Below are 25,810 nucleotides of genomic sequence, written 5' to 3' on the forward strand. Positions count from 1 at the left end.
GGAGAGATGGGGGAGCAGATCTGAAGGCTAGCGTTTCATTCCAATCAGCCCTTCTTGAGTGCTCTCCCAAGCAATGTCTGTGCCCGGCTCTGCCACAGGACGCTGGACGCTGCCATCTGGAGCTCTTCAGTGAGCCCTGCGCTTCTGGCACTTTTGCTTGTGAATGACACCGGAGCAAAGACGAGGGGATATATGAGGATTCCAAATGGAGAGGATGTTCAAACCATGTGAAAAAAACATCTGTGGCCAGACATGTCTCTGGCTGGTCTGTCTGCTAAGTGGGTCTCCCCTTGCAATTTAACACAGACCACACACACACGCACGCACACACATACAGAGCGGACCCCCTCATCTGCCCTCTGTGAAGCTGGACCAAGAGACCCCATGTGGGATGAAGTAAACATTGAGCGGTCTGGTTCATATGGCAGCACTCTGCCCTGCCCTCCTGCCTCCTCCTGGATGTGAAAAAGACAAAAATAATGCCTAGTCTGTAAGGCTTTCTCCATACCAGAGCATCTTAGCTCCTCTTTCATGTCTCAGTAGCCACAGTTCCCTGTTACTTTTATGGACGCGGAGCTGTTAGATAGCAGCTTGTGAGCCTGCAGGCAGGGTTGTAGGTAAATGATGAACAGATTGCAACATCCAGTCATTACTGGGTTATTGGTTGACAGGAAATGAGCTTTTATCGAATCAATCTGAATCAAGATAGAAGTACACAGCCTCTCTTGCTCTCTCACTCCTCACTCTTTCTCCTGATTTCCTTCTCTGATTGGCATGAGGGTGTATGTGTGTGTGTGTGTGTGTGTGTGTGTCAAACCAGCTTTGTATGCTGTGCTTATACCCCAATGTATCAGTGTCAGTGTCTGCACCAACTGAATGCATGTGTGTGCATGTGAGTGTACGTGTGCGTCTGTGTGTATTTTCTGTATTCTCCCCGTCAGAGCTTCATTGATCTGGGTGGCCCAGTTGGCACGGTGCTAACAGCAAACAGGGATACAAGAAGACCTCAGCCATTAGCCAGACGCAGCCTGCACATTATCCCCAAGCACATGACAACAGCTGCCTTGTCCCAACACAGAGGCAAGGCTGTAGTACGTCAGAGAGGAGAGGAGGAGGAGGATAACGGCAAAGGGAGGGATTTTGTTGCCGAGTTAGTCAATGCATAATACTCCACAGAGCAAACAGACTGCCTCTGACTTGCTCTGGGTGGGGCCTTCTTGGACAAACTTGGGTATTTTACAATGGTTACCAGGCATGACGGCTCCACTATTGCCCAAGTCATGTGATGACGATGATGTGATTCTTCCTATCCTCTCTTCCCACCTCCCACTAGTCATGCCTGTGTGTGCTGTATAGCAGCCGAGTATGCATGAGGCTGAGGAGGAGTATGAAACAAACATGGCTCTACTCCGCCCCTACAACATGGTGACTGCCAGTCGCAATAACAACCAATTAGAGTCAGGATTCATGAACAAATGCAGCATTCCCAGAAGGCCCTACTTCCCCCGCTTTAGTCTCTTCAGCTGAGCTCATTGTTGACCATGAAAGGAGGTAATTTAAGCCAATTGAATGACTATGCAGTGAGTCACCCTGCATGTGGTGAGTGCAAACATTGTGGGATACAAGAAAAGTACCAGGGCAAACTCTACTTATCTGCCATTTTCAGCTCAGATTACAAAAATGTAGATCTTCCTCGGAATTGCTAAGTGTGCTGGGATGGCTGTGATACGGCCGTCACAGGACTTATAAGATGGGTGTTCCTAGCTCTAAGACTAACTCTGCTTGAATGAGTGAGATCATGACCGCAGTGCTGTCAGCATTTCAAGGAGAGATGCTGGGGAAAGAGACTCAGAATAGCTCTGACCTGATGAGCCCTTTGGAAAAAGACGAGAGAAAAAGTAGAGGAGGAGGGAGGAGTGTGGAGGTCTTTCCTGCCAAGCAAGTCGAGTGAGTGGTATTCCTGGCATTTCAGAATACACTTGGTTTTCCCCACACAGGGTTAGACAGACCGGATAGGACCTGTAAAATTGCAATGGGCATAAATCAAGATTCCTCTCTGTACTATCTAAACACCAGCAAAGGTTAGAAAGCTGACACTAGGCAGTGAATTTGCCATTCATCACAGAGTGCTGAGGGACTCACTTAAGTGAGTGGAGCTGAATACCACGAGAAAGAACCTTAATCTAAAATGATTCCAACATAGATTTACCCTGTTCAGCCGTACAGGAGTAGGAGTGAAACACCGTGGGCAGAAGTTGGCAGAAAATGCATAGGCCAACCTCTTTTATATTGTTATTGAATGGTGTCAGCACAGAGGTGCTGTTTTCGCAGGATCCTCTGGGTTCCTGTAAAGGAAATGACTCAGTGATATGAGGCCTAAGCTAAGTCCTGGAGCCAAGCGATAGTCCATACAGGCATCAGAGGATCCTGGTCATCATTTCTGGGCAGCAATTCCATCTTGGGAAAATTTTAACCCTGAAATGCCCTCAAACCAAACAATAACATATCAGGATAGCACTTCCAATGCCAAAGAAATGCTTCTACTTTGTGACAGCGCCTTATGAATTAGATTACAAACAAAAGCTTGATTCACTTAACAAAATAAATACTCCCACCATACTGGCAACATACAGTCAACTGAATTTGACAATGTCCAGAATTTCAAGATAAAGAATTGGCAGGCAAACTCTTGACGGTGATTTATACAAGGCAGAAAAGGTCATAGTCCAGGAAAAGTGTTTGCTAATTCAACAGAGTAAGAGGACAGTAATTAAGGAGTTAGCTCGACGCCAGACAAAGAGCACACACACACACACACACACACACACAGGTAGTTTTCACCACTACCACTAAGTAGGTTACCATACCATGTCTGTGTAACATAAAAACTGCCAATGTCGTCTATATTTTACGTGTAGTCTCAATTTTACTCACCACCAACTGCAGTGTTGCACAATGCAGCATGTCTCACCATGTTTCAGACTCCAGCTGAACTTTATAAAGAGGAAAAAAGTGCTGTCATAAGTGCAATCTTGAGACCATAGAATGCATGTGGAGATAAAATGGCAGCACAGAGTGCAGAGGTACACACAGACACCCTCTAATAGCATGCAGCTGCAGTGCGCCTGGCATCAGAAACTCAGACACAACACACTGCATCTAAAGCGTTAACGTCTGTCTGTTGCACTAGGAGGCATATAGCTCTGCCATGCCAGAGCCAAATGAAGACTGAGAGAAAACGTCACCTCAAGCACAGGCTTTCAGAAGCAGAATGGAATTTAATCTCATCTCTCGCGAGCCTTGTACTTTTCCACTCAGGCCTGAGGCACTAGGAGAAGGACCCGGGCCTTCCTGTGACAAGTCTTGCTTGTGCTAACTCACTACTACAGCCAAACTGAGGATATCTATGGCATTGTGTGGTTTATAAGATATTAGCTTTGAAATGATAACATGGCTGGTATGAAGTGGGAGTAGCTGCAACATCCTCACTGACAAAAGTTCAGAAATGTCCCAAGAGACCAGCTTCCAGTTCTGTTTTGGTCAGGGATTCCTTTAATTATGTAACAACCATGTTCCCTTTTGAGACCTTATAGGCTGTTCTCTATCTCTATCTTTATTCTCTTTTAAGATGCCCTTTATCATAGAAGAGCATATCATGCTCACTTGTAAGGGCAACCAGGAGAAATGATAACAGCTAGAAATAGAAGTGATATATATGAGAAACGGGTAGAAAAAACACCCACAAACTGACCTGTGAATCTTGCACTGACAGGAACAGCATCACTGTGCAGTGGGTTTCTGTTGCTTCCTGTCTGTTAAACCACATTCAGAAGAAAATTTGTCTCAGTGTAAGAGTGGAAACTTCTCTCAACTCCCCCTCTTTCCTTTTCACACAACATGCCTTTACTTTCATAGATATGACTCTGCAACACCTCACATGTAGCATTTTCTAGATAAATAACATCATAGCTGCAAGTATAATTAAAAACAAAATAAAAGAAAATACTGTAGTGTGATGGGACTGATAGATAAAGTTTATGTTAGGAACATACTGTTAGTACAACATGTAAGAACAGCAGGCCATGTAATGTGAAATAATTTCAACAACATGATCTGGAAGAGAGACGCTGTGAAACATCTTCACACCTTATTGCATTCGCAAGCTTGTAATAGCCAGTTTGTTGAGTTTAATGACAATGCTGGTGAATTCAAAAGGATCACAATAGGGCTCTCAAAGCCACACCCTGCCATTTGTTGACACCCCTTCCCCACAATACTGAGACAAGAGAGGTAACGAAACACAGACAACACCATTACACCCGCCACACACACACTCCCCAGATTGGCCCCATGACTTGGTTTCACAGAAATTCTCAGAAGAGACTACAAAGTTCCTGCCACACAATGTTCACTTACGCGTCCTTTTTAAAGGTTGGACACGAATGTGCTGTGTGTGCAAGTAGGACAACCCCCAAACTATTCATGAGCCTCTGGTAAGTCTGGAGACCAACTGCATTAAAGTAAATACAAGACATACTTCAGAGCGTAGAAAATCCCCATCTGTGCCATCAACTGCTGTTTCACATCAGTATGAACACACGATAAACCTGGAAATTCAAACACAGATTGTAATATACTGAATTCTAAAAAGCTGAGCACATGTCATTAAAATCCATCTTTAGCATGTTACCTACACTGTCATTATCTTACCAAAAGTAAATAGGTTCTAAACCTGGGTTTTGTCATGGAGAAACATGTCCTGACTTACAGAGGCAGCCTATTTGTCAAAACTACCCCCACTAGTCTATTTCTACTATGTGGCAAGAGGCCATAATGCCGCAGATAGGAAGAACCATTGAAGTTGTGAAAACAGGAGAGGAAATTGCAGAAAAGACATCTGTATCCTCACATATCACAAGCTGACATGCTACATTCAATTACGCCGCTTTAGCTGTTCAAAACACAGTATTAAGACTTGACAAAAGCATCATCTGGGAATAGCCAGCGAGCTCTAAACCAAGGTTATAAATACAGCATGTGGCGTTAAGGATAAACAATGTGTATCTAGTGGAGGAAAGGGCACTTTTTTCATCACTGAATCTCTATCCAACATACAACAGTAGAAGAGCAAGGCTGATTCGAGTAGTCTGGAGCTTGTTCTTCTGTTGTAGGGTTCAACATACGGCTGTACCTGACTCACAATTTCCAGAGTCCACTCAGAGCCGGACTTTCAATACGACAAATCAACTAGTCCCTAATTGTGCTTCTACCAGTTCTAAAAGGATATAAAAACACTTTTCTATTCCCCTTTGCAACATATTCCCATTGTGAGAGAATGCGTAAGAGAAAGTGTCTTGTTTTACTGTCTTATTGCTATGCCCAGTAACTTTCTCAAAGAGTTAATAAATCAACAAACAACAATGAACAATGAAAAATAAAAATGTGACTCGTCGAAACCACCTTCTGAGTCGACTGCGGAGGTCTATGACTGACGAATCCACTGGTTGGGTTTCAGGGGGCATCCCTTGTTCAGCGTTACATATTTTCCACTGAACCAGTTGGTCAGAGGTCCTGTTGGCACTAGAATACTTGGCTCACTGGCCCAGCAGGTAAAAATTACAAAAAAAACCCTTTTCTAGCAATTTCAAAGAAACAAAGGCACATTTACATTTATAAGAACAGCCATAAAGATAGGTATACACTACAACGGTACCTTGTTGAACAAGCATTCACACGACAAAAAATATACTCAAGTCAAGTTCCTCAGCAAGCGAAGCATTAGTATTATCTGATTGGCTGAAAATGTTTTAGCATTCTCCCACGACACAAAAACTTATTCTGAGATCAAAATAAAAAAATTAAAATGTTTAGGATGTTTTTTTATAGTTATCGTTGCAGCAGTAACACAGACATTTTACATGATTTAAGTCTTTTATAGTTGTATCTTAATAGATGTGAATGGTCCTGAAGAGTGATACAAGGCTACAGTGCTGTATCATTCATTCTGGTATTTATTGAGTTTGTTTGCGCAGGTTAGAGCCAGCACATGGTGGGCACATGGCAGACAAAAACATCCATCTCCTGAATGTCCTTTCACATATTTTCATTTTGTCTATGTGTCATGGTAAAATCTGCTTTTAAAAAGCTGCTTTTTGCTGAACATGATGAGGTCAAGATTACCTCCAAGGTTTTGTATTGCAGTGTCACAACTCAAGATGGAAGAAAATGCCAGTGAATGGCATCTTAGCCACTCTTGTCATGGTCACAGAGTGTGTGTTTGCAGTAATTTTCAGTCTCTTAAAAGTGAGAGGCCAGTTTGATCCACTTTAATCTGAAATTGGCAACATCAGCACAGAACGAACTGATGTTCAACCCAAGGAAATGAACAGTTTTTAAATGCTGCTTCGTTACCTAAAACAATGCTGATGTGGCATCTTGTCTGATTGACTTAAAAAAGCACCACACTGTTGGGAGTGGGCCAGTGACACAGTGCAGGCAGCAGGCATATCACTGGGTGAGAGAGAGGAAGAGCAGAAAGGTTACTGGATGGCACAGGACCATATGGACCACTGACTGACTAACGAACTTGTGCAAGTAAATGTGCCATCAAGCAAACCTTACCCTCCAGCCCTGCTGATGACTGTATGAGCTGGCTGCATTGAATATTACCCAACCTGACATAGTTGGTCTGAAAGTTAACACTTTACATTTGAAAATTTGACAAATGATCCTGTATTATCAATGCTCATTTGTAGTCTGTATGCTATTTTGATGTATACAGTATATGTTTTAGGAGATGTATTGCATGATTCATCCTTGCATCTCTTCTCTTGTGGCCATTTTAGACCTTTTCCCTCACAATTTTGAGATCACAATGACTTAAAAAGAAATGCAGACAAAAGGCAAAGGTAAAAAAAAAAAAAAAAAAAAAAAAAGCATGCATGTCTCATTGTCTGCCTCAGCTGCCTCAGACAGGCCTTTTTTCACAGACATATTTGAAATGCTTCGTTTTGACTCTGCTGTTGTTTTGGCTGCCGTTTGGGAACAATTTGATGCATGACAGGAGTGGAAAGACAAAATTCTCTTCATTTTACGCAATATGCAAACTTCAAACAGAAAAAAAAACAGTTTTTATGTTAAAATGTTAGCTGATATCCACAGTTGGTGCTGGTGCATAGAATCACTTAGCTGTAGAAAATTCCCTGTAAGCTCTGCTACAATATACAACCCAGAACTCGGTCTAAAGAGCGGTTCTACCAAGCCACATTTACTTGGTTGTGAAAAGGCACCACTCCTGCTACCTCACTCACACAATCATCTCTGATTTGTTTACATTCATACCAATTCTGACATGTCACAGCATACAGTTCACTGGCAACACAGGGAAATCATGCCCGGAAAATACCGACACAGCATACAATCACAAGCAGCACACACTCACTCAACCAACCTTGGATCAAAACAAGGCCAACCATGACATTCCTGATACTTGTTGATATACAAGACACTGCACAAAAACTATGCAGAATACATTTTTTACAACTGATAACCTGAAAAAGTCGTGGATCTTCCATAAGCAGCTGATTCAATGTGGAGTTTATGTATCACACTGGGAATGAACGTAGCCAAGAAACTTTTTGCACAAGGCAGGGCTATTGCATATTAGATATGTGTTGAGATGGAGCCCTGAAATCTCAGGGTTCCAGCTTAGTATGAGCCAAGGCTGGGAATGGGGACCCAGCTGCTCCAAGGAAGGCTGCATACCAAACAGGTCTGGACATAAGCAGGCTGATGTGTCCACCCATAGTCAGGCATGCAGCAATATGCAAAAGACAGAACGCCCACAGATCTTAAAACAAAAAACAGACAAGAAATCATCTAGCTCATCTTTATCTGTCTCATGACATGCATGAGACAGATAAAGATTCAATTCAATTCAATTGAATTGAATTGAATTGAATTGAATTGAATTGAATATGTTACATTTGTTGAGTTTAATGTTAAGAGGCTCCCTCTGTTGGAGAAGCTCAAAACAAATGTGAAACAAGATCATGTGCAGCTTTAGCAAAGTTGTTTTTAAGATTTCTGCAGATCAGGCTTTGGGTTAACGGCTAATAACAGCTAAATCAGCTCTTCTCATCTGATCCCTTCAAAAGCCTCACAGATAGGACCACTCACACCGAGACAGCTTAGCCCCTTCAAGAGAGCTTATCTGATTTCAAACAATTGGATACTAGGTTAGTGGGCTATTAGGTATCACTGGCCAGTGGTTCTATCTAATCTTGAAGCCACTAAACGTGTGCCTCATTCCTGCATCTAAAATCAGGAGTGCCGACTGCCGAGTCATTGCATCCAGTGATGTCATGTGCATACTTCAGACAGGGACATGCAAGAACAAAACTGTTAGGTTGTGTAACTGAATTAACAGACTTAAAACACCCACCATGCAAGCATGTCAAGAGTTTGGTATTGCATGCTTTAGGCATGACAACTTTACAAGCACCTGAGTGTCTTGATCTAGTTACAGTGACATGTTTTCTTCTGCATGCTAGGAGAGAAAAAAAAACACCCATGTGATCTGTGACCTGCAATACACCACTAATAATGTCAACATCAGCATGACTACACAAATATTAATAAAATTAGCCAAAGACATTTCATTTCCTTCAATTCAGCAGCTACAAACATCAATCAAATGTTCATCTCACATAATTTGGGGGATTGTTTGACGCTGTGCAGGAAGGAGCAGGGTAGTGTGTGTGGGTCAATATTTGAGCAGGCTTTATGAAATGGGCCGTTTGTTTATGATAGTCCAGCGATGGACGGGAAGGTGCAGCGTCAGTGCAGGAGATGAGGACAATAAACTATGCGGTCAAAGAGACAGAGAGGCTATGTTTAGTTATATAACAAAAAGCTTGCACGGTGTTATTATTTAACCATATTTGGAATATGGAAGGTGATTGAAAGAAATGGCAGTATGTTAATGAGACTACATTAACCAGTGACAGGCTTGCTTACATGGTAACCTTTGCATCACCGTTACTTTGAATAAAGTGAGCCAACAAACATTTCTCCTGGAGGCAGGGCTTACAACATGTTGTTCTGATGAGAATCACAATGCAAAAACGCATAGGTAAACAAGGAGTGGCTGTTGCTTAGGAACAAGCAGAGGGAGAGGGCTTGTAAAGTAAGCTTGGCGGTACGAGAAAGAGAGAGCAGGTGGGCCTCGTTCACCGTAGTAAACGGCCGTATGTTAGAGAGGACACGGGCTGCAGACCAAGCCTGACAAGTACATACACACTCCTGCTAATTCCCTGAATAGCAAACTGCTGCTCCTGGGTTGCTGCCAATCAGTGAACTGAAATGTACAGATTTTAAAGGAGTCATGTACTAACAACATCTTTCTGACTATCATTGAGATGATGGAGGATAATGATCATTTTACAACTGCTGCCAAATAAATGCATGCATACATAAATACTAATACAACTACTACTGCTGCTACTATTAATACAACTGTACTACCACTATGACTACTACTATGACTACTAGTACTATGACTACTACTAATAATAAGAATAACAATAAGAATACGAATAATAATGATAATAGTTGATTTTTTTAAACAAAGTTACAAATGTTGTTCCCAGTAGTATGAGCTCAGATACACCAGTTAACAATTTAAGGCTAGTAGAGGAAAGTGAAATGACTGTTTTGGTGTGAATAGAGCGGCACTAATGAGCAGCAATCCTGCAGAGATAGTCATTAAGCTAAAAGGTGAGTAAGAGTTTCAGTTTCCATTGGGTTTTGCTTGATAGGCAACTTTCAAAAAAAAAAAAAAAAAAAAAAAAAAGAAGAGGAAAGATAACTCTGTACCTTATATCCCCAAAATGAGTGTGTGTGTGTGAGTGTATTGTGTGCGTGTGTTAAAGGTTTAGGGATTACAAATAGGATTGAGTTAGAAGGAATGAAGAACATGCATGTGTCCTTCATTGGCCATTTTAGGAAAAATGCTGCAGGCAGAACTTATAACTCAACTAATGTTGTTTAAAAAAAAAAAAAAAAAAAAAAAAAAAAGTTACGGGGGAAGGCCCTTAAATGTGCCCTGCCATGCTCTACCAAATGTGCAACAACATTTATTCATCCTTGTGTCACATGTCTCATCTCTCTGATCCAATTTTGATGAAAGTTGCATTTAAAAAAAAAAAAAAAAAAAAACACTCACACACACACACACACACACACACACACAGCTTGGTCCAAGTGGGGTGCTACAATTATAGCTTGGTGCATTTTCAATTTTTGGAGGTGACAAAAATGAGTAAAATTAAAAGAAGCTTGTTTTTTACAGTGGCAAAAGACAAGACATTTCTCAACTGTGGCAAGGATGGAAGTTTCCATTGATGAATTACATGATGCTGTCTATGTTTCATCGCCCATTATGTAAAATGAGTGGTTCAGCCCCCTCTTCCTGCGTTTTGTGTCCACCTCACTAGCCATATGTAACAGCTACTTCTTAGTATGATACCATTTTGCAAGTAAGTCTGATGCTTTGACGCTTGGTTAGATCTACATCTAACCTATCTGAATGTCTAAGTCTTTCCAAGAATCATATATTTTACTGCCATCAGTCAGTTCAAGAATATGATTATGAGGAAGTGATGAGAGGGGAAAAAAGAATAGTGTGAATGCAAACCATGAAGGAAAAGGAGTCCAGGTGTTAAGACAAAAAAAGTTAAATTCTTGTCTCCCTATCTAGGGCATTTCCACTTCAGACAGGAGTTCAACAGATCAGTGCTGGAGTCGTTATTGGCATGGCCAGTTTTCCATATGACTGCCTGCTGAAGCCTCCAGACACAGACACCACTGCAGCTGGGTGTCTGGGACGAAAGGCTCCGAAATCCATGTGGGGAATCCATTTCCCTCTGTGCCTCGGTCAAAATGCCTCGTTGTATCAGATGGCACCGCACTGATGCCAACACAACATTTAAATGAGCAGCATGAGGCGTGTTGCATTAGACGCCATCTTAATTAAACAAAGAAAATCTTATCAAACTTGTTTCACAGCCGCGTAAAGGTGCAAGTGCAAATTTTACGTTGAGCGTGTCTCACAGTCAGGACCCTATTTTTGTGGAGCCATGTTACCTCATGCAGGGTGGAACCAATAGAACTGGAAAGAAAACAAGACGCTGTGAACTTGTTTTGAGACCGCAGGATTATGTGGTACTAAGAAATGATAGCTGTGGCTGGAGGAGACATACATGTAGCTACAATGCCTCATTATTTACAAACTGCCATGCTTCAAATACGGCAGAGCCACACATTAGTCTGTGACACAAATGGCTTCAAATAAACATGCACGTCAAACCTTCCTCCACCCACACTGTGTAACATTTTGACAAGAACAAAACTTTTATCAGGATACTTAAACCATCAAGGATTTGCAAGGAGAGTCATTAAGTTTTGTGATTATACCATAAGTTAAGTGAAGTTAACTTATGATATAATTCCCGTAAAATACAACTGTTTATGTATGTGTGCATACAGAATAGTATTATTCTATGTATTTGACTAGGCAATATTTTACCATCTGGTAGCACTCCCTAGATCAATCACTTGCTCTGAACAGGAACGAATAAAGGTAGCTTTTTACAGTATTTAGAAGTATTTGGAGAGCACTCTAGATTTGTTTTTCTATCCGCACTGTGCTGTAGCAAAGTTGTGTTTAATACACAGCATAACAAGTTGGATGGACTTAAAAGTTTGTGAAAATTGAAGCAATAATTAGAGGAAGGTCTTGCTCTCTGCTAGCAATTTTCTCAGTGTTCCCATGCCAGAATACTTGCCCTGACCAGCATGATATGTTGCATAACCAGCAGTGTTATCAAAAGGTGTGACCTGATATTCCGCATAACACCTCTCTCGCTCTAACTCAGAACATGACGCTCATGTCTCTCAGCCATTTCTAACTGGGGAGGTGATAGGAGCCCAGTACACCTGCAAACACCTAGGGCCTTCTGTGACAAATAAGGGTCAGTAAGTAAGGGAGGAGATTCACACCTGTCAGATTCTGGCAGGTTTCAGGCATGGAGAGGTGTTGATGTGATAAATTAGCGATGAAAATTTGTTAATGAGTGTTGGACTCGGTCTCTGAAAGTCTGAAAACAACCAGTTTGCATTTTGGAATGTGGTCTTTCTACTGTAGATAAATGAAGAGGCCAGATTTGGATCACTTCACTTTAGCTCTTATGAAACAACACTGAAGAAAAAGAAGCTTCCAGAGGTAAGGCAATGGGAATAATCACTGCTCCTGTGATAGTAATTAAGGTAAATGGTGTTTGTCAAGAAATTGTTGTGTTCTGGGTTCTGGGCTCAGATTCTCTGCTCGCAGCTCTGGTTCTACATGTACATCAGGACAATGGACAGCCAGTCCCAACATGTTCTGTGTAGGAGACAGTTGCAACATTGGCAGAGAATTGCTCAATCGATTTCTGGACCTTTATTTATCCAGGGAGGGCTTGCTGAGTATGCCTGCTACACATTAGTACAGATACTCATACAGATGACACCCGTGCAGTGTAACTAAGCCAGGAGCTCAGCGGCCACCAGCTGCAGCTACGTGCCTTGCTCAGTGGCACCTTGACAGCAGTAGTGCAGGCAGAGGAGGCAGTGGAGGAGAATGTTACACATTAACTTTCCCCACCCAGATTTTTCCAGCTGGTCATGGGACACAAACTGTCAAACTTCCAGTCACAAACATGCTTCTCTAACCTTTAAGCCTCAATTGACTCCAGAAAGGGGAATGCTATGGGCATGGAAATAGCTACAACAAAATGGAGAAACCGACATGGCGACATGATGCAAATCCATCGCTGAACAGCAAAATGACCATTCAAGAGAAATGTCCAAATAGGATAGGGACTCTGACATGACCAGTGAATGTGACAAAATGTTCTTTTATAGGAGTTATATTATTACAATGAACAAAAGTTCATCAAAGGAACATTTGAACCTTTTTAGGATTTTTTTTTTTTTAGCCTCAGAGGTTGAAAAAAGGATGACTGTGGACTTGTATGGCGATTAATTTCATCCACAAGTCCACCTGGTTTTCTGCATCTTCCCTCATTTATGTGAGAAGTTAAATTTTAAACCAACAGTATGGTAGAAGTTACAGCCATTTTCCAAAAGAATTATGGGGGTCACAACCCTCCCTCTAATCTCCAAACCCATTTTTCATGCAAGCCTGTTGGACAAAAATCTCCCAAGGGAATAACAAATGATTCTTGACATAAGCAGGATAATGTGACAAACAAAAAAAGCTTCACAATGTTCTTATCAGCAGCAGCTATAACTACAGCAAATATAACTGCAGCCACTACAATTAGGTCTATATCAGCTTTCCACCTTAAGATCAAAAAAAGTGAGTCAGACCTTATGCATTATATATATATGCCACTGATTTTCAACATATACAGCATTTAAGCTGTGCAACAATACGTTTCCATTTTGGTTGCCAACATATTCCATGTTATTTGTCAGTAATGAAACAAATCCAAATTGATCCTTTGATAAACAACACACAGTTAATGCCTGACCTTGTCAAGTCCCAGTTGGCTTTGTTTTTATTGCACTCCAGGCATGAGCTGGTAACACAAACTAAACTAAACAGACAAAATCCTCTATTTTTCCAAATGTTGGCATGCTACGACTGTGCTAATAAACTCCACCCCCGCCCCCTCCTCGTGTCCTCCTCTTGCAACTCCTCTGACATCTTGTCCAAGCCTGATGATCTAATTACAGGCCAAGATTTGCTGACTTCATACTGAAAGAGGGTCCATCTTGCCTTTCTCCATCAATCTCTCCTCTGCACGAGAGATACAACTCCAATAAAATGCCCCTTACGTAAAGCCATACACCAATTTGTCCATTTCACAGCTGTGTAGTGCCAGGGAGCTGATCTCAAAGCTAAAGCTCAAACCTCTGAGGCACCATCTGAGGCCTCATTTACAATCCAAATCAGGGTGGGCGCACAGTATGATTAGAAAGTTAGGACGAATGCAAACTCTTACCTATTTGGCACAACAGAGCTATTCACTTACTGGGTCATGTGGTGATGAAACTGGGAGGGTTCAACACAAACACAGAAAACAATTTTCCTCCGGTGCGAGTTAACTGATTCACACATAATAATGGCTCAATAATTTGGCCTAAGGCACAAAGCTGCTCACTTAGCTCACTAAAGTAGTGTTCTAGTTGCCTGTCTTAGGCAGAAGAAGGAAGATGAAGTTATATATTAAAAGAACAAAATCAATTCTGAATGCTAGACTGATGAAACAATCATCTAACTTGGGCACTTTCCAAAACTAGATGAAAAAGTAAAAAGCAAAATTCAATGGAAGTGGTAGGTCTGGTTCAGGTGTTTTGCTAGGACAGCCCCACTGCTTTGTGCTGTATACTGTAGCAACATCTGAAGACAGACCCAATAAAAACAGGGTGTGAAATATGGATGTTCCTCAAACTGTGCCCGTGTTTGTTCAGCGATGAGTTAACAATGTCTCATGTGGACCACAAGTTTGTTAGTGCAGAGTGGATTTCTGGTGAAACAGGAAGCATGCTTTTATCTCTGCTGCACTGAGCAACTTTTGGAGCCAGATGCGCGAAAACAGTGGTCACAATAATTTAACTCCTCACTTACTGGCAAAGTAGTGCTTTAGGAACAGTAAACTGAAAGGGGCATAGATAGGGGCAGTGAAATAACATTGTTTAGACTCCCCTATGAATTAAAATGAAAACCTGCTGGTTCTCACTTTACAAGATGAGCAACATTCTGCACTGATGAACCAAAGAGATTTTGATGCATCAAGCAGAGCCTGCCTGACTCCACTCATAAGACCGTGGAGAGCAGAGCCAAAGCAAGTTTTTGTCTAGCACTGAAGCATTTAACCTTTCTGCCAATGATGGAACAAAAACTGAGAGACATGAATCATAATTGACATGATACTTACTAATTACTGGTATTGCTACACCATGAAAAATATGTGGGCTTGGTCAAGGGGCTTGCAAAACATTGCTCCCTCCCTTGCTACAGCGCACCATATAAGGCAACAATTCTTAAGAGAAAAGCAACAATCACACATATCATCGGAGGCGCATTCTGCAAGAAACATATCATATTCTCAAGATGAAATCATGAGATATCAAACCTATTACTTGTTTTCACACTAAATGTCATGTCATGTCGCAGTGCAATGCGTATCACCGGTATTTTGAGAAAATTGTGTATGATACCTGCATTCCAACATGAAGATCTTTCAGTGAAGGGTCTAAAACTAAAACAGTTCTAAAACAGGACGAAAAGTCTTGCAACAACAGCATTATAAATGCCATTTTGTGTTTCCCTGAGTGATGATCAATAAAGGCGGGAGGGGAGAAAATCTGTCATTACTTGTTCATTTCTAAATACGTCAATACGTCACGACCTGTCAAAAATTTTTAGAAGAATTTGAACTTGTCAAGTGCGCAACTCTATAATGCTAAAAGGACAATTAGTGAAATGTGCACATTTTGTCAATCTAGCGTGCTGTCCGTTTATAAGAACTTCTGCTTTTTATAACACACAAGAAGCACATACACATATGCAACCACACGCGCACATATATAAAGAGATTTTAAACTATATATAGAGATGTATATGGTATTCAAACCATGGCAAAAACTGAGTGAGCCATTTGAAGCCACTTGTGTCTAGTAGTGTAAACCATTAAAATAGGTCAAATATGAGGAGAACAATTCAGCACTAACCTCAGAGATACAGGATTCGGGTATCAAGATCCATTTTAGTGGAACAAGTGTAAGATCTCAGTGGCCAATAAAAATTAAGAGAAAAAAAAGACAACAAAGGCGAAAGGGGAGATAATCCAAGGTGTGTCTCCAGAGTATAGATGGGACAGAGCTGTCTAAAGGTGTGGACCACTGGTTGGCCCCACACCTCTTTCTCACAGCAATACAACAAAACTGCAAAGGAGGAGAGGGGGGAAAAAAGAGAACGTAATGGCTGCTGTGTGAAACAGAAAAAGGAGAAGTGTAGAGAAGCAAGTTGTCCTCTCCCTATGAGTCACGCAGCACTGCCGCCATTGGTAGAGGAGCTCTGGGGCACAGTGCTTGCACCTGGCCAATCAGGGAGCAGGATGGGCCCTTAATGCAAATCTTTTCAGGTGAGTTCTACGCTCGCTGGGGATTGGCTGGGGACTGTGACGGGGGAGGGGAGAGCAGAGAGGTCCAACCAGTGGGCCACACCTTGAGCAACGTGAAAGACGATAGACGAGTTTCTCCTGCGGAGGAGGGGCACAGGAGAGGGGAGTAAATACGGTTAGACAGGTATGCATTCGCTTTAGACTTTGACCATGCAATACAGTGCAATCTAGCCACAGTTATTAAAATCTGTATGCCAGACCACGTCCCATTAGAAAGATAGGATTTGTGAGTCTATTCAGTAGTATGAATGAGACAGAGCTGACATGTGGGGGAGTTTCTCTCCATGTACTACAAAGTCCCATAAAACAAACTCAGTTCCAAAGTAGTGGGCGATACTAAGAGACAGTGAAGATCAGTGTGACTGTATGAGTGAGGACACAGTGCTTTACCACAGGTAGCCCAGAAACACTCCTCCTCCCTGCCAAGATTCAACTTGAGTCACACCCAGCTACCTGATGATGCACACCAGTGGTCAGCAATCATGGAGAAGCTCCTGTTGTGAGCAACCGTCACATTAAACCCTGCTGTTACATTCAAATTTACTGTAAAATTGTTACCCAAGTTTAAGCATCAGGTACTTTATGGTTCTTGTTGACAACCGAAATAGCCCTGTAAATAAAACATAATCCCCCCGCCCACACCCACCCCCCTTATACATCACTGTTGTTGTGGGAATCATGTTTTTCCCTCCCAAATGTCGTGTGAAGTATCAGTGATTCTCACACTCCTACAGGTGTGGTTATGTTGGGTGAGGGCGCTACATCAGAGATGTTTTTTGAAGATTATAAATGGCATGTTATAGTTCCTCAGTGTCATCCAAAACAACTATAGAAAATGTGTGTGAAACGTTGATATTTCATATATGTTTTAAATGCCGATGCATACAAAATGTGTACAAGACATTGAAAACATATAATTTAAATTTCATGTTTACGCAGTTGTCCCCATTAAATTATGAAAATTCATTAAATAAGAACAAATAATGATGGCAATTGTGTATTTACGGGGTCAAACTGACACCAAAGTTAATAGGAAACTCAAGCTACCAGGCATGCAACATTCAGAGTGTCACCACTTATCTAATTCTTTATTTCAGACAGAATCAGAATTTATCTAGTGTCCCAGATCATTTTAACCAACTCATATACTTTCAGTGCCTCAAAAACCCACCGCCACAACTGCCTCAACTTCACAGACTGAGCTTTTTATCGGAGGCAGTATGGTATACAGCCTACATGTCGTAAATGTAGATTCAGCTGAAACTTGATAAGCATCTTTATCAGAAATGACACTGCTTTCAAACAGGAAGTGGTGGTCTGTGGTGAATAGTGTGCATTTGTGCATTCACACTAGCATGGCTTCACATACAAATACACTCTCGCGCACACACACACACACACACACGCACACACACACACACACACACACATACTGTGTGTTTTCTGTTTAAAAAAGCTGCATTTTATTTTTAGCAGGAAAATAAATTGAGCAATCAACAGGATCTCAGTTTTTTCAGAAAAAATGTGATTAAAGAGAAAATATTGAAACAATTATACGGCTGGACTATGACTACATTTAAAAGCTGCTATTTTGGCCTGCGTACCCTAAACAGTGGCTATACTGGACAGCAGTTTTCAAACCCTGATTAGTTTTACAGTTATTTACTGCTCATTTATGTTTTATATGAAATAAGCCACTTTTCCACCACATGGTATGCCTCGACTCAACTCAACTTTACACACCGTTTTTGGCTTTCCATCGAGCAAAGGCACCTGGTACTTTTTGGACATCACCTCCGTCGAGGTTTGAAACGAGCTGAGGCGATAATAAACGGTGACGTGAAAACTGCGATTTGCAGTGGAAACTGCAGACCACTGATTGGTCAGAGAGAAACTGAACAGCTCTGTGTCCAACCAAGAAAACCCAAAGCAAGACTTGTGAAACTTTTATCATGGTTGATAATGTACCCATGTAAAAAGACAAAAAAAAAAAAAAAAAAAAATCAGCCACTCTATTGGTTACACTGATATTGTTCATGCGAAGCAGCCATTTTGAGTTGCTCTTGTTGTCTTTGCACATGAGCTGCAGTCAGTGAGTAGAACCACTGTAAACACCCCTTAAGGACTTCATTTTGAAAGAGCAACAGCCAATGGGGAGACTCCAACACTCGGCCGACCAATGGTGTAACTTCATTACTCAGTAAGTTGGTGACACAGTGACAGACATTTGCATTAGTAGTGCTGGCCCCGCTGTTATGGTCAAGCCAAATACATTTGTTGCATGATTATTTGAAAAATGAACACCATAAATTTAAATGAAATTGTGCAACATGTTTTGCGTAGGCAAAAGAGGGTCTATGTGAAGAAAACGACCAAACTGCCCTCTAATCTCTCCATCTCCAGGCAGTGCCCCCATCATCACATTGATTTAACCAGGCTTAAGTTCAGTATAGTTCATAAAGTAGAAACGAACTATTTTTTGGAACAAACTGAGCCTTGCTGTGAAGGAGAGTCACACCAAACAAGTTCCATTCATCACTGCCTCTGGAAATAATGTCTACAAGCAGAAACCTTGGACAAAAGTGTTCAGCTCTTGTGATTTACGCTCTTCAGGCTAAAGCACTGCAACACTATGAAGACACTATAGGACAAATGTATTAACATACAGAAATAAACACATGCATGTACATGAGCAGACATCATTCCTCCATGACTCACCTTATCCCGTCATTGTGGATAAACCGAATGTTTGTGCCAACATCTATCAGTCGTAAGACAGTAGTTTGAGCCTCATTGAGAGCTTCATGGTGCTAAACCACTCCTGTCAGTATATGTGATGTCTAATAAATCAGTTTGATTCATGTTGTGAATACGGTTTGACGGTGTGCTTGTGTGTGCATGTGTGTGTGTGTGTGTGCAATAGGCACCTGAGCTGCCAAGACATTGTCACAATGACTAAGGTGCTTTTCCATCAAAAGATACGGCAGCTATGCCAAATCAGTTGCTTCCTGGAGAGGCTGGTACTTTCTTGTGTGCCACTGATTTTTTTTTTTTTTTCAGCTGGTCCTTGCTTTGGATCTTGTAAATTGAAAAGAGAAATCAAGATATGAGAGGAAGGGAAATGATTGTGACAAACTGAAAGAGTTCTTTCCCAGCTGCAGTACAACAATATGTCCTGCTTGATAATTTTTACTCCTGAAGTATTTTCTCATATATTTTATATATAAATTCTCATATGTTTCTTACAAATGTCCCATCATACTATGAAATTGCAAACCCAGCAGGCATTCTGTTTTTGTGTGTGTCCAAAACCAACCCGAGCCTGAGATTTTGCTTGTCCTCCATCAGTAGATTACATTTACCACCTGAAGTAGCCTATGAGTTGCATTCAGCATCACCACATGGACTCCAGCACTACATAGGATGTTGCCCAGAACAGACAGCAGGTCCATCATTTTTCACTAACATAAAGCCAACGTGACCAAACCCGAGCTGAACCTGAACATAGTTTTCAAATTTCTGTCCGAACCCAACCCGACCTGGGTATTCACACTCTGATCTGTTAATTGCAGGCAGACAGCTCTCTCCTAAAGTGACTCCCCTGATGGAAAGTCTACTAACAAGAGCAAATAAATGGATGAGAGGGCAGGTTCAATAGCTACTCGAGCTCAAGTTTGGCACTGAGAACACTTCATGACTTTCTCTCATTAATGAGTACTAGGGAGCACACTTATCTTACATGGCGCTGATATCATTTCAGCAAGACAAGGGATTACCAGTGAAGCATTTGAGCAGTAAGGTGCTTTCCTGGCTACAGAAACTGCACCATATGACCGACATATCACAGGTTTGATCCCCGTAACAACCGAAGTGTCCATCAACAGCCATAAAATATAAAGCATACTCATCTCAGTGTGTGACCATGAGCCAAATGTAGCACAACTAATGCAAAAGCCTTTAGAATATATATAAATATCATATTCTAGTCCACTGGTTCATATCAGTTCAAACTACTAAAGGAACATTTGCGCACAAACCAAAGTACCTGCCCTACGTCTAATTTGTATTGAATGCGTGTTTAATGTTATGGCTCTTCATATTCATTCATATTCACTGCCATTTATGATGTCAGTTTCGGAGACCAGGCAAACAAATAAGAAAAAAGCTTACATGTTAAAGTTGATGTTTAAAAGATGGCTGGTAGACCACAAGAAAACTCTGTCTAAAAAGTTCTTCTATTGAATATCAATGGAAAAGCATGAGAGAGTGTTCCCTGGGACTACATTTTTTTTTTTTTTTTTTTGGTGTCTTGTTTGTAGAGCTCGGAGAGGCACATTCGCAGCCCCAAATCTTGATTATAAAAAAAAAACAACAAAAAACAAAAACACTTTAATACTGCAAAAAAACCTGTTTGCACTCATTCCCTCAGAAGAGTTCATAATCCTTCCCATCATCTTTCGTAACATGGAAAATAAACCCACCCGGATTTGGAAAACAAATCAAATCCACACTCTGGGGATAAGCAATAAAAATGAAGATGTTTAAAGAGCTGGTGCTTGAAGACATGTCTCACTGGGTCAAAATTGAACCCAGACCACGGTGAGAAAACACCAAGAGCTTGTCTCACACAGCGCATGCTCTTGCCCTATTCCAAGAACGGTGTGTTAGATAGAGCAAAAAAACAGCCTTGATCTGATCAGTACCACACCATGTGACCCGCTGACTAACTGCGGGGACACACCTTTCCTTTGCAGCCTAAAAATAAAGGGCACTGGTAACTCTCATGCCCTGGTTCTGCAAAACAGAGGCCAACCATAACAGAACCAAGCCACAAAGCCCCCATTTTCTGTGGTATGTCCCCATTAAAAGGCAGAGCGCAGCAATGTTGTGCATCAGGAGCTGGTGTGGTTCAGGCCCGACAATCCTAAATGAATTTCCTCTGACCAAAAGCAGAAACACGATAAAAGCATCAGATATATCAGAACATGATGTTAAAATTGCTGCTTGTTTATCTTAAAATCAATGTTCTTTTGAAACATCAGATGTTCAAACATCCGCTCAACTTTCAGAGTTAATTAACCTGTCCACCGACAAACCTGCAAATATTACATTTGAGTCAGTAATGTAGGTCACTATAGTGACTTATAAGACAATAAAATTCCAGACTGATTAGATCACATAGATAGCAAAGTGTTATCGGGGCCTAAATGCTAATATTATGGAGCAGAGTTTATATGGGTCAAAGTTTTACTTCTATTATGTTGTCTCGTAGTAGGACTAGTGCTCGCTGCTTTTTTTGACTTTGTTTTCATTTTGTTTACCACTTGAACTTGAATCATCTGACAAATTTCATCCAGGCGTGCCCTTGATGTTCGCACCGAACAAACCACAAGAAGGATTCCCCTTAAACAAGAAAATTAAGATCATTCGGTTAAGATTTATTTTAAAATATCATGGACTCTAAGGTCTGTTAGGGAAATCTGGGAACCGTCTTGAAACAATCTAAACCTTGAGGGCCTGAGATATGGAAGCTTTTGGAGGACGTGGTGAAATCACATACACATCCAAGTGCGGATATAGGTGCTGGACCGATGAAAAACTGTATAATCTCCAAGTTCCCATTATAACAATACTTTACCTGCTATATAACATGAAACATTTCAAGCCCAATGCTTTTCTGAAGACATGAAAGACAATGAAAACCCCTCCCCCAGCATGAAGACTATACAGCAGTTCACATGACATTTCACCTGGCTGAGGGAGCACCCAAAATTACTTTGCACAGTATCAGACATGTACAGAATATGAATACCACTTGTGAAACATTGTGTCTCTTTAATTATAGCAAAGGATGATTAGACTATTACTGTGACCTCTTTCCTCGAAGTGTATGGGAGGTTGCTGAGTGTACCGCTTTGTTATCAAAATGGTACTTACATGACACCATGCGCCATTTTTCACTCTAATTTTCAGAGGTGGAAAGCAACTACATTTAGTCAAGTATTCCGTACATTTTTTAAATACGGCCACTTAACCTGAGTATTTAAATTTTGTGAGACTTTATCCTTTTACTGCACACAATTTCAGAGGGAAATTGTGTACGTTTTATTCAACTAGATCTATCTAATGACTGTAGTTACTTGTTGCTTTGCAGAATAAACTTTTACATGCAAATCACACAGAAAGGTTATAAATAATGATGCATTTTTTTTTTATTTAAACAAGCCACGGGTATGTGTAATAGTTACACTTACAACATTAAAATACTTCTTACAGGGTAATGCATCAGTAACTTATACTCTAAAAGGAGCCATTTTGCACAATGACTGCTAATAGTAAAAAAATCATACTTAATGAAAATAATGAATTTAGAAATTTTACTATTTGTAGAGGATTTGAGTTGTTTTTTCTGTCACTGCTGTCATCTCTGGACACGGACATGATGGAGGTTAACAGCTCTAACACATTTTGCTTGTTTTGCATACCCACTACATATAATCTGGATGCTTCTTCAGCCAGGTTGCAATGTGATCTGGCCTACTTTGTTCATATTGGGGATAGTGCTCTCACTGTCTAACATGTCTGAAGAAGAGCAATGGGCTCCAAACATTACATGTGATGTGGTAACTGCAGTATCATCATAAATGGAGCTTACAGTGTGCAGACTCTATTTTTGTTATTTCAGCCTTTGGAGGACAGACTGAACTATTTGTGTAGTTTGGAGGTCGGCTGATGGCTGCTCTAGTCACGCAAAACACAGGGAGGGCTTCGACTGAGGCTGTCAGAGGCAAGCTAACAGGATATATGCACACCTCAAGGGAGAGATTGAGGCAAATGAGAGGGCAGCAAGGCATTTTAATTAACCCCACTGAGATGGACAAAAAATTACTGTATCAGAAAACACACACAAAAAATCTCTGTGATGTGTGAGTTGTGATGACAGGGGGAAAGCAGCCAAGGTGAGGCAAAAAAGAGACAAAGGCAGCTGTTGTTGTTGCAATGGTCTTGAGACAATTACCGCTCTGGTTGGATGGTTTGATTAAGTTTCAATTAGTGCCAGACAGCGGCGTTAGGACAGCGTACACAGCTAGAGGCACTGTGAAAGCGATGTCACTCTCAAACACTGACCATCCTGTGCAGTTCCAGGATCAAAGATGAGTCACTGAGTGTGACTGAGTGTGAGCCACACAGAGCCAACAAAGTGATGTGTAGGTGAACTATACAGACAATGCATTCAACACACAATAGCTCATACTTCTGTACGTGACTGATTCACTCCCTCTGAGCGCAGGATGATGAACTGACCATAAGCCTTTAGCAGAAAATACACAATGACCAAATCACTTTAACTAACGTCACTTAGGCTAATATGTGAGCTGAACATTTGCACATATTCAAAGAAGTAATGGAACAAGGCCAAATTGGTCAAGTGCAGTGGAGTGGATTAAAACTGAGGCAGTATCATACTACCAAACATATCTTATGATAGAGTTGGCCACACAAATAAACCAAACCAAACAGGCGGCATAAATCTGCAGGATATAGTAGTGCATAGTTTCTGAGCAGATAAGCAGGGAGTAGCTGGTGTCAGACTGAGGTCTAGCAGGATTAGATCTACTGCTAGCCTAGCCGCCCACACACTCACTCGCTTGCTCGCACACACGCACAAAAGGCAGCTCATTAAACATTAAACACACACAGCAAGCCAACAATCCAGCAATCAAGACCGTCCACATCACACCTCTGTGGGCAGTTTCAGCTACCTGCAGTCAAGAAACACACAAATCATTCATTACTCCCTCGGGGTCTGGATTCCTGTGAAACTATTCTGTCATGAATAGGTGTTCAAGAATTATACAAACACTGAAGCTTCAGACGCTTCATCTGTGATACACCAGTGTATTCAGAGATTAGGACATGTCTGCTCCAGTGCCAAAAGCCAGCAGTTTTCAACCCAACAGCGATAGTTTGTCTCTAGCTCATAATTAATAAAATGCCAGAAGGCATTGAAAGCATATTGCTCTGTCACTCAGGGCCCAGGTTATAATACCCATTGGGCTGTGCATAGTTAAATAATTCATAATCTTGCCTGGGGGACAGCCTGTTACTGTGACATTAACCTAAAAAAAAAAAAAAAAAAAAAGCTTAAGAATGGCTTTTCTCTGGGTGGGACAAGTGCTAACTTCAAATTCTGTCAACTCTGTCTTTGCTTATAATGTCATATTTGACACATTTTGCTAAAATGTACATCAGCTGAATGAGGAAGGATCTTGACTGTATGAATCCAAGTGATATTGGCTAAGATGACATGTTAAAAGCGTCCATGAAACATCCACTACCTCATACTAAAGATACCTTAAATCTGACATGGTCAAATATCATGATAAAGTGCAGACAGGAATAAGTGTTTTTATTTTTGTTAAGAACAATTTTGCCACCTTGCATCAGGTTAGGAGTATTAACAACGCAAGCCACTTCTAGATATAACTAAATAATAATATCACAGTGCATATATATACATGGGGCATTATAGGGTATAGGTGTACCTATACCTTATAAACCCATATGGACCTCAACAATCAGAGTAAAAATACCAAAGCAATGTGGCTCTCTGAATTAATGATGCCAATATGCAGACAAACATAATTTGAGTCACCTTCCCTCTCCCTGCAGGCAAATTTAAATGTTGTGGCCTGACAAAAATACCTTCTGCAGCGGTAATTACATCACAACTACATATTTAAAACTCAAAGTCATAGTGCAAGACTGTAGAGATAATCACTGTAACTATTGATGTTAGTCAATTCTAATGAAGGCCAAATCAGCTAAAACTAGACCTCTTACGTAACAAAAATCTCTAGGTCAAACATTTACTTGACTTTATCACCGTGGCTTACATCAGCACATCATATAAAGCAGAGCCAAAGAGAAACTAAGGCTTGATGACTCGCTCAGGAGACATGCAGTATGAAAGGCACTATAAGGACAGAATGAGGTTACAGGTGGAATTTCCCTCGTATCTCCTTTCTCTCTGACGTCATATCTTGTGGTACAAATTTAGTGCTGCTGCCTAGCAATCAACCATGCCTGAGGAGGTAAAACTCAGGTAGCAAGGCCTGGGGTGCTGACACGGTAGCATAAAATTAGGGAACTTTGTGAACAGCACTTCCCCTACAGACTTGAAAAGAAACAGGCCAACACTGTGAGGTATTTAAAAAAGGGGAAGTGCCGCAGTTTTAATTCTCTTTTCAAAAGCTGGTTCCCTCGGTGCCACAAGTCATTTGACATCGCAGCCATCCCATACATGTTTATTTATTGAAGGCATAAGAACATTGCCATCTTGTGGTTATTTATAAGGCGCCGAATTACACTAATTAACACATGAGACAATGGGATGTGTACACAAAGATGATGGCCCAACCCAAAGTGAAAAGCACGCCCACTTTTTCCAGGCTGGCAAGAGTATGAACATGGGTGGACACTTTAAACCAAACCAAATAACTACTTATCTCTATGCCATCTATTGTACTGTGGATCTTGGATAGAATTTCATACCA

General features: G+C 41.1%; 1 protein-coding gene across 7 annotated transcripts in view; it reads right to left on the reverse strand.

Annotated features, from left to right (window-relative positions):
• elf1 (E74-like ETS transcription factor 1) overlaps positions 1 to 25,810 on the reverse strand; it is a 43,578-nt gene that overhangs the window by 14,875 nt on the left and 2,893 nt on the right. For 4 of the 7 annotated variants that reach the window (XM_030061842.1, XM_030061841.1, XM_030061840.1 and 1 more), the window contains exon 1: positions 15,802 to 16,083. The exons of 1 other annotated variant lie outside the window; for it this stretch is intronic. The gene's annotated coding sequence lies outside the window, so the exon portion shown is untranslated. Of the gene's footprint in view, positions 1 to 2,934; positions 3,103 to 3,751; positions 3,813 to 15,801; positions 16,084 to 25,810 lie in introns of those variants that run through there. 2 more of the 7 variants (XM_030061838.1, XM_030061839.1) reach the window with 2 other exon arrangements.

Source organism: Myripristis murdjan, chromosome 10 (assembly GCF_902150065.1).
Source record: "Myripristis murdjan chromosome 10, fMyrMur1.1, whole genome shotgun sequence".
NCBI classification, from domain to species: Eukaryota; Metazoa; Chordata; class Actinopteri; order Holocentriformes; family Holocentridae; genus Myripristis; species Myripristis murdjan.